We start from the raw sequence: 9610 nt of genomic DNA, 5'->3' as shown, positions 1-9610 counted from the left end.
GGTGCGCTTGGAAGTAAGGCCACAATTTTTTAGATGAGTGCACGAGGCATAGCACGAGCTTCTCCATAAGAGGGTACCGGGACTCACCTCCCAATAGTCATTTACTGATATAGTAAACTGACATTTCCACCTTTTTATCATCTTGAATTAGCGCCACATTGATGGCATACTTGGTTGTAGCGAGGTATAAGTACAATATTTCTCCCAGCATTTGTTTAGACAGGATAGTTGGTTCAGGGAGGTGTTTTTTTAAACTTGAAAGCCCAGCTCACACTCCTCTGTCCACTCAAAATTTTTGCACTACACCAATTACCATTTTCCATAATACATGATTATAATAGTATTGAAAAAGTATTATTAATAAGTAATCTAAATAAGCTATAAAGTGTTTAGCAAAAAGAAAGGAAAAAAAAGCGGCAAAATGTAATAAGTCGGGGAAGAAAATTTAGTAAGTGATAGAGTGAAAAATTGAAATGGAAGTGGCGAAACAAATAACCCATATTTCTCTCTCTTTTTCTCCATTCTCCCTTAAATCGCTCCCCTTCCCATGGAGCCATCTCCATCCAAGAGCTCTTCTCTCACTTCTTTTATGTTTACCCTCTCTTACAATTGGATCATAATCGTAATAGCTAAGGTGAGGGTTTTAGAAATCTGTTTTAATTTTTTGGAAAAATCTTGTTCTTTTTTTGGCATGGGTCTGAGAAAGTCTAGGTCCATCGGCAAGCTGAACTATGTATAAGGGTTTCTCTTGTCTTTCCACTCTCATATTCTTTCTTTATCTCTTTGATAATGTATAGGGTAGAGGTAAGTTTTCTATGATAATTTTTATATTTATAAATAAAATTCTTTGGGTTTGTTCTAAGTTTAAATATGTATGAATAAAGTTTACTTGATCTACAATGTTTATTTGGCATTTTTTTAAATTAGGTCTAACGTGAGTTCTTTCTTTTCTTTTTATTATAATTTTTGTTTATTTGAGTATTTTTTGTATGACTTTGATTGATAGCATGAACAAAATATGGGAAAAAAATATGAGTTTCTCTTCTCTAGTCAAAGCAATAGATGTCAAAAAAATTTGTGTCGTTTGATTTCTTTCTCTATTGTGTTATATGGGTATGTATATAAATACACACACATATATACATTTTATCTTTAATGGGTTCTTTCTTTGTGATGCAAACCAGATGTTTGTGAAAATGCCTACTAAAGATGGAAGCTTTGTAGATTATACCTCTATGTGTATGCACATGGTGAGTAATTTTAACTTCATTTAGTTTAGAAGGTTTTTCCATTTTAAGTTCATCTTTACTATTTTCTTGCTTTGTATTTCAACACAAGTATTCAGTGTTGCACAAATAAAAACTTCTTGGGTGACTGTTGTTTCTCTTACTATTTTAGTATAATCTTTATTAAAAAGCTACTTATTTTGTAGGGCCTACTTGGGTATTCTAGTATAACCTGAAATTTTTTGTTTTCTTGGCATCACGTAGCCAAGGCTTTGCTGGAACATCATCCAAAGTAGGTGAGTTACTGTAACAAAAAGTTAAAGTAAATGATATATCATTATAAAGTTTATATTCGTAACTAAATTTCTATGCTTATTAATGTTTATGTTGGTTAAAATGAGGTTGACTGCATTGTTTAGCTTTTCTAAATAAAGTTTTACTGGTTTGCTTATTATATGCAATACAGAAACAAAAATACCTAATGATAATCCTATTGTGTTTCCTGCTAATTCCTATTAAAAATAATAAGTTATATGATTGGATGTAAAGTGAACCTTTAATGATATCTATTAGATATTGCTGGTGTTACTAATTTTATGCACCTAGGCAACCCACTTGACGATGAGCTAGCTTTTCTGTTGTATGGGTATATACTTGATGATGAACCTTTAATGAAGTTGAATCTGATGTATCTTTGCAATATGAATTTTTAGTATATATGATCAATCAATAACAATGTTCCATTATCCTTTTCTCCTATTAGACATTGATCTATAATATGATCAAGTTAGTGTAACTGTAGCAAACTAGCTGCCTAGAGTGTAATCCTGTTTCCTTCACGTGTGCTAGAAATTTTTTACTACTAATAACCTCTCACTCTCAATCTGTACACAATTTAATTACTAATAACTTCTCACTTTCAATCTATATATATATATATATTTTGGTTGCACATAATTTTCTTGTTAAAAAGCCTTTAAGAGATTAGTATAAATAAATGTCAAATTTGTTGCTTTTGTTGTGTATATATATCTAGCATAGACCCTTTGGTATCATGCTCTTCTTTAATAAATGTATATATATTTATATTATATATATTTTAATTTTTGGTTTGACTCTCAATCACTACAAACTACAAGTATTAGTTTAAGTCAAAATACAACTTTTCTCATACTTTCTTAAGCATGTGGTGTGATGCATTATTTATGTTAATATGCTTAACATTTTTGGCTAGTTTCATAGTTAATAACCATGAGTTTTATGCTTTCTCAATATAGTACGATTCGAACTAGCATTACTAATTATATATACACACAATCCTTATTGTAGTTCAAATGGTTCAAACTTGCATATGAAAATTGCATTGGTCATTAGTCTTTAAACCAAAAATTAATTCCTCATATCTAAGTTGACTAGTTGTTTGGAATAAGGAAAAGCTTGTATTTAATTTGCAAGACTATGCTAGGCAAATATATGTGTATTCAGTAGTCTTTCATATTGCAAACAATCAATATTAGGAATGAATATGAAATAGACGTTGTCAAGATTTGCTTTTCAACGAACCTTTGAATTTTAATACCTTAACATGCTAGTTGTATTGGTTTGTTTATGTTTAACCTAAAAAGCATATAAATTTGCTTCCATTTTGCAAAAACATTTCTTTCCATATTGCCATAGTTGTCTTGAAATTTGAAATTAGGAAAACTTATGGTTGTGTTGGATTGATATATATATAAATAATTTTAGAGAGAGAGCGAGAAGGTTTTTTTTAGTTTAGTTGCTACCAAACTTATTGGCTTGCGTTGTTTCTTAAATCACTAGTTCTTATTGTCAGGTTTTGTTGAGAGGCTCTAAATTGATTATTCATAAAGGGATTTCTCTACTAGTTTCTACAAATGATTTGTGTGAGGCAGTCATTGGACGAACTTTTTGGGTTTACTAATTACTCTTTGATGCCTTGGATCTATTTTTGCATGGGGATATTCTTGAAGAAAACCATAAAACATTTTGGTTTGCAGAGGTGAATTATGATTCAACCAGACACCATTATCTCTTCTTGTTTGTAGCTTTGGCTCAATTCCAACTTGTTACATGACTTGGCGATATATAATTGTTCAATAGCTTTTAATTTTGATTTTTCTCTTATAAAGATTTATTTTTCTATCTTAAAGAGATTAATGAACATAACTTTCAAATGGCTGGGGTTGTCTTTGGCTTGCCCCCGCAGGGGTTCTGCAGCCATCTCTACGCTCGGACCAAACTCGATGGTTCCTGTCTCGTCTACCACTCCTAACACTCTGGGTTGGACTTTGCAGAGCTCCCTGGTCAGTTCGAGGTCCACCAGACGTTTGTGGCGGTACAACCCGAATGGATGATGAATATGTGATAGGAGATAGAGGATGCCTATTTGGAGATGGAGGTGGTCTCTCGTTGTTCGCGGTTGGCCTTGTTGGTTCTAGGTTATTATTTTAGGTTGTTTGTGGGGTAGCTCTATTATTCCCAATGGTTACTGGAACTTCTCTTGGTTGGTTGGATTGCGAGGGGTTTCAAGATGATACCCCAGACTGGTTGATTCCAGTGCTCTCTCCAGCTCTTGTTACTTTACTTTGTTGGGATTTTTGTTCGGCTACCCTTGCCACAGTACTACCTCGAGGACGTCCCCTAGTCCGTCGTGGGGGCACCTACAATTCTGCAGCCTCTGGTGGCTTCAACTAGACTTCGTTCAGTCACGTGGCTTTAACTAGACTCTCTCGCAGCCTCTGGTTCTCTAATTCCACCATTGGCACGTATCTCTTGGGATTATAATAATAACCCTCGTTAGGCAGCCTAGACCCCTAACCAGGTTCTCAAGAGGTTGATGATGCACTCCCTTTAGCAGGATTTTCTTCATTCATTGGTTGTTCGCCAGGCGTTGGGAATGTTCTTTCATTTGAGGAGTATTTTCCTCAGGGGCAATGGTTGACCATTTCCAGATCCAAGGATGTTGTCAGCGGGTGTAACCATTGTTTGTTAAATGGAGGTTTGAAAGACCAAGAAGGCTTGATGCTCTCAATGAAAGTACCAAATTGTTAACGACGTTCTTCGTCAACTTAAAACAAGAGAAATTAAGAAAATGTACAACTTAGAAAGAAAAGAAGAATAGAGGTTTTTACGTGGTTCCATAGTTAAAATCTATCTAGTCCGCGAGTCACTTTTATTTATCCTTCTGTGTCAAAACTTTCAGAGCAATTTCATAGAGTTTTTGCATAAAAGAATTGAGTTTGTCCTCTAAGGACCAACGTCCAGACTATTTATAGGCTTGGTACATCAAATATCCTCCCTTAATCCTAGGGATATTACAATATATAAGATTTGAATTTGAAATACAATTCTATTCATTAAAATATAATCAATTGCATTAATTGTAAATAAATATCCCTAAACAATAGGGTTGATTACAAGGTTTAAATTACATGATCATTATTGTAGGGATTTCACAGTTGCATACGTGCTTTCGAACCTGATTCATGTTTCGATCTCAACATGACTCCAACGTAAAGTGTTAGGTTGGCGAGACTACCCTTCGGAAGAAGCCTTTGCCCCCAAGCTCACCTTACAGGCTCGGGTATGAATGGCGTGGTGCCTTAACGCGACTGACCATTTAACGTAAGTAGTCATGCCGATTGCCCTTTATATATTTAATATGCATACTTGTGAGCCTACATTTCGAGGCTGCTTTTTATATCTCGAAATTTGCGGTGTAACAAAAATCATCTAAATAAGGTAAATAAATTCAAAAAATAAATTAAAAGTAATAAATGAGCCATAATAATTTTTTATCACATATTTTAAAATTTCATATTAAAGTATTTATGTGCTTATTTTTTTTCATACTTTTATTAATTTTTTTTTTCATTTAACGTATTTTGTTTATCCAAATGTATATATAATAGTGAAATAAGACATAAATATATATATTTTCTTATTTTAGCATTTAGTTTTTTTAATGATAAATGACTTACTTTAATTGCTCTAGCCATTAATTAAATAATATATATTTATATATACGTTTTTGTTGGCTTTCAATTTTTTAAAATTAAATTATTAAAATTTGATAAAATAAAATTTTTAAATTCATAGTTTTAATTTAGATTTTTTTAATATTATATTATGTTGAAATTCATATGTATTTTTTTCTTAATGAAAAATAGAAAAAAATATTTAATTTTAAAACTAAAATGTACCATATCTTTTTATATAAAAAGTGTGTATCTAACAGACTCTTGGTTTAAGGATTTTTTTTATTTTTTTTATACTCTATAGACAATATTTTGCTTTAATTTATTTTTAATATGTTTTTGTCATTTTTTTTATAATATATATGACATTGTTTATTTATTTAAAATTTGTATGACATTTAAAAAAACACACAATAAAAATAATTAATATATTTCTAAATGAAAACTAAGCAAACGTGCATTGCATATTACTTTGACCTAGTATAATACATATATACAAGATATTCTTCTCTTATTCATGTTAGTTCTTATGTTTTGTGATTTTTTGTTAGTTGTTTTTAATATATAAAATAAAATAACAATTTTAATTTACACAATTAGCCAATCAGGTACAATCTAAGCATTTTGTTATTATCTTCATTTTATTATATGTTCCTTTTTGTCAATAATTCGTGTTTTCATTATTGGTTATTGGAATTCATTATTCGTTGTTGTCTATTGGAATTGGTTGTTGGTTATTAGTAAGCTGATAAGACGAAGTACTTTCAAATACTTTATCCTGTGTTATTGCCTCGATGACAAAATATATAACTATATATATGTATATATAATTCCTAATATCTTTATATGTTATTGTGAGACTTGAAAAATGGCAAGAGAAGCCATGCAAGAGATAGGCGTCCAAGAGGTGGTTCAAGAAGACAGGAGATGCCTCAAGACCAAGTCCACGCCCATCAGGACCCCCAGAGGCGAGCTTAGGGGGCGAGCTCAGGGGGTGAGCTGTAGGCCCCCCTGAAGCTCAAGCATCAATTTGATACTACTCAAGACCAGAGAACGCATGTAAAGCTTCCTAGAGGCTATGAGGGTTATACAAAGGACCTCAACAACTTTGGAGTATGGACTTAGGACCACCATTGATTTTGAGAGTAAATAAGTCCAATAGGTCCATATGGCTTGAAGGCGTAGTCTCTCATCAGATTCAATCTATGAGCACCTTACACTCATGCTCTCAAGGGCTCATCAAGATATAGACAAAGTAGAGGAACGAGAAAAGGTCTGAGTAGTACGGAGTACGAACTAGATACGACCGTCAGAGGAGTGGTGGTCGTACTAAGTCAGAGGAGTAGTAGTCGTACAAAGTACTAGGAGTAGGACTACATCCTCCCACGCCTCCGACCACAATGAGGCCCGATAGGCTTGAAGCCCGACACCACTACCGTCTACGTCATGATCCTCTAAAGTGCCCCGTAGTACCACTGTTTCTTTGTCTCCATGAGACCGTTCTTGTACTAAGAGCCACTAGAGCTCCCCTATAAATAGAGCCTCCTCTGATCTTTAGGGGGGTTGGAAAATTCTTGTAACACCAGACTATTCTAAGAGAAATATACAAGTTTTCTTCCATTGTTCTTCTGCAATTTTTCTCTAAGTTACTACAATTTCTTCTAAGTTCACAAGTTTCTTGTTAAGTCTTCGAGTTTTTCGACCTTAATTCCTTGATGAGTTCTTACCGTCAACAGTTTGGCACTGTCTATGGGAAGGACAAGTATCAAGCCACTGTTCTTCAATCAAAACTGATAAGAATAAATTCCAAGGCATTCGAGACACCTGCAGATGTCTCAGGATGTTGAGATCCACCTTGATAGAGACCAAATAAGTGTTGGAAAAACAATCAGAGTACGCAGGGGAATAGGTGTGGTGGGCCCATCGTGTACAACAACAAAAAATTTCCATCTCTCGTATAAACAGTTTATATGATCAAGAAAACATCCAGACAGAAACATTTACATACAATATTATTAATCATGCAACATATATATAAACATAAAATATATATATCATATAAATATATACATAATTATTCAAGAACATGAGTATTTACCTGTTGAAGCCTATCAAGTGTCCTTGAGTCTTTTCATATAAATATCGATCTTCCTATCCAACGCTTTGAGTACTCAAACCACGATCTTCTAGAGTGTTCTCTACATCTCAAGAAGTGTGTGGGCACATTGAGAACATGAGTTTGTAATTTAGGATTCACAAGTATTTCTAAACACATGAGAACTTGGATTATGGTCTAAGAATGGTTAGAATAAAGAAGAAGAAGATAATCTTTTGTCTGACAAAAAATGTGAAACTATTCTGAATTCTCTCTTTTATTATCTATTTTTCTTCTTATTATTCTATATCATATTTATAGAGATTATTGTATTATCTTATTATTCCTCATAATAATAGCAATATAATAATAATAATATAATAATGATAGGAATTGATTTAGGTAAATATCTAACTTACCATATTTGAAAATATCTATTTTCAAATTATTAATTAATTAAATAAATAAAATAAAAACAACATTGATACAATATTACACGCATGGCACATTCTATGTAATGTGTGAACTGCTATATTCCCTTTTCAGAGCTATTGCATTTTTCTTTTATTTATTTGTTTAACTAAAATCAAGCTTCCACAAAATAAGGTATTTATCTTTATAAGGAAAATATGACAACCATATTTCAAAAATTAAATTTTAAATTAAAAATTCAAATTCAAATTGATGATCATCATTTTTTAAAATTCAATAAATAAAAAACTATTTTTGACTTACCAATTTTATTTTCTCCAACTCAAATAAAATAATTAATTAATTAATTTATATATATATGAATTTCGAAATTATATATTTAAATTAATAAACATATTTTTGAAAATCTAATAATTAATTCTAAATTAATTATTTAATCTCAAGTATCATATAATTGTATACTTGACCCGAAGATTAAAATTCTTCTCAAATTTCCAAATTACAGTTTTACCCTTGTATCAACTCTTGCCTTGATATGTTGTTGATAGAGGCACCCTGGGGACCTATGGACCTATAATATCAAGCTCCAATAAATATTAGATTATTAACCAAATCTCTTTGATTAAATAATTATATTTATTAATCTCATGATTACTCCAATATAAATATGAGATTGAACTCTTGATAATTATAGACATGTATTTATAGAGTACTTTATTAAAGAATAAAGTGTCCATTTATATAATCATTACATACAACGTTAATCCTCTATTAATGGTTCATAATTAAAAGGGAACAAAATTACTATGTTACCCTTTTAGCTATATCTTGTTCCTAGAGTACCATTAACTTACTAGTGAAGGTTGTGTCATAACAAGTTTGCGACATGAGCGCTCATAACCTTTTTAGTTTCAAAAGTCAGCCCAATAGTGAACCATTATTCAATCTATAAGATGATATAGATTCCATGTCTGTTAAATTATGTCCCTAGCCATATATATCATCGAGTCCCTAAAACAATTGTTCTTAGCCTGATCATTCTGACAAACCTTAACGCATGAATCAAAGGATTAGATGACATATATAAGAGTTCATAGCAACCTCACGATTAAGATCATCGCGTATATGATCATCGTTTGATGGGTTTGATTAATACCATGAAACAGTGTTTAAACAAGCATTAACAAATCACATCTGATCCTGTTCTATATATCACTATGTATAAAGTACCTTCACTAAAGTCTCCTACTACACTAGTGACCCGAATCTAGGTCACTTGTATTCATAATACTAGCGAACCGTACTAGTAGTAATTAATCTAAAGATTCCATAACCTTATTTTACTGCAAATTGTTTTAAGTTTATTATCTTAATCTCGATCATCTCATACCAATATAAGATTAAGACCACATAGATAAACTTTAGAATTTTTTGATATTTACTTAATATTATCAACATAATATCAGACATAGTCTATATATATAATTATTCAATTCCATTATTTATTTCATTTAAAATATTTGTCAACTACAATTACTTTAAGGGCATTATTCCCGACACTAAGAGCATCCAGACGAGACCCTACGCCACCTGAGAATGGAGGTATGTTGGAGAGAGATCCAACCCCTAAGGAGGAGGAGAAGGAGGCATCATCCCTTGTCGTCCAACCTAACGGAGGTCCTCCAGAACCATCTGTCGCCCTTGTGGGTGGCCTGGGTACACGTCCTACCCCTTGACCACTAACTACGTCGCACTCTGGCCACAAGGAACCAGGTCCCTCTGCGCGTAGGCCCAGGAAGAATCTGCTGGTGCACTCCATGAGTTCTAGCTCTAGAACTTGCTTTTATGAGGGTGAGATA

The 9610-nt window shown here is 32.4% G+C and overlaps 1 long non-coding RNA gene across 1 annotated transcript; it reads left to right on the top strand.

The window, feature by feature from the left end:
- The first annotated feature begins 399 nt into the window (after nt 1-399).
- On the top strand, nt 400-1653 carry LOC133803794 (uncharacterized). The gene is made up of 3 exons (XR_009878154.1): nt 400-634; nt 1185-1250; nt 1433-1653. It is a non-coding gene; the product is annotated as an uncharacterized LOC133803794 (long non-coding RNA).
- Nucleotides 1654-9610: the final 7957 nt, after the last annotated feature.

This window comes from Humulus lupulus, chromosome X (assembly GCF_963169125.1).
Source record: "Humulus lupulus chromosome X, drHumLupu1.1, whole genome shotgun sequence".
Lineage (NCBI taxonomy): Eukaryota > Viridiplantae > Streptophyta > Magnoliopsida > Rosales > Cannabaceae > Humulus > Humulus lupulus.
This window is presented reverse-complemented; position numbering and strand designations above follow the sequence as displayed.